Below are 1,174 nucleotides of genomic sequence, written 5' to 3'. Positions count from 1 at the left end.
TGTGTGTGTGTGTGTGTGTGTGTGTGTGTGTGTGTGTGTGTGTGTGTAAGCTCTTTCAGCCTGTGCACTATATAGGTAATTCAGGTAATTGAATAACCTGTAAGAATAAAGTGCGCCATGAGGTTCCTGTGCTGCCAGAACAAACTCTTTTATTCAGCTAATACCAACACACACACACACATATTGTGTAGCACGCCACGCAGACACAGCACTGAATCACTTCCATCAAATTAAAATGACTCCGCCGCCTCAGGGCTTTTGTTATTTGTTTTTTCCTGTACCTCTCTGCCTCTTCCTTTCTCTCTCTGATCCTTCTGCCCTGTTCTCTTACAGTGTGACACTGTTATAAATGTAATTTCGCAAACCTGACTTTTCCGGAACTATGAAAATATAAACATTGTTTGTGCTTGTCTCCATCCTTTTTCATCATGCGTACAACTTTTAAACACTATAGACGGTGTTTCATGCATCTGAAGTCCATAAAATATAGAAGCACAATAAAACATCCCATTAAAAAAAACATCATCTTTATTCATCAAAAACAGTTTTAATTTATTTGCAGCTGGAAAAAAAAAACCTGTAATCTGTCTCTGCAGTATTTCACAAAGATTTGCAGTTCCTCCTAGGATCGTAATATGGAGAAGCTTGCAGATTCCCAACACACAGAAAGACACACACCTCACTTCTTGACTTGCACTTAAAGTTAATCATTTATTGAATGGAACAGTTTGGATCTGGGAATGTCATTTTATTGGACTATTTTAAATGTGCCAGTGAAGACCCACAAGTACAACTGTCCCCTTTTTCTCCTTATGTCTGCAGATTCCTCACATACGGTCTTTTTCCATTATTCAAAAGAAATATCTAATATTCATACCTAAATGAAAGCTGTTCTATAATGTAGTGTGAAAGAAGGAGGGGAAAGATGGGAGCAGGGGACAAGGAGGAAGGATGGGACTGGAGGTTGGGAGGGTCAGAGAAATTGAGTGTGTTTGAGTGTATTTTGCAAATGAGAAGAAAAAACTGCAAGAACAGGGGAAGTGTATGCCAAAGGGAAGAAAAAAAAAAGTGGTGAAGTCAAATCTTTACCCACACATTTCCAAACAAACTCCACACACCTCTCATCCTTGGAGACGAGGCAATCTGTGGTGTTTCGAGCACAACAGCAAAATCA

Source organism: Anarrhichthys ocellatus, unplaced genomic scaffold (assembly GCF_004355925.1).
Source record: "Anarrhichthys ocellatus isolate YVR2014 unplaced genomic scaffold, GSC_Weel_1.0 scaffold24, whole genome shotgun sequence".
Lineage (NCBI taxonomy): Eukaryota > Metazoa > Chordata > Actinopteri > Perciformes > Anarhichadidae > Anarrhichthys > Anarrhichthys ocellatus.
This window is presented reverse-complemented; position numbering follows the sequence as displayed.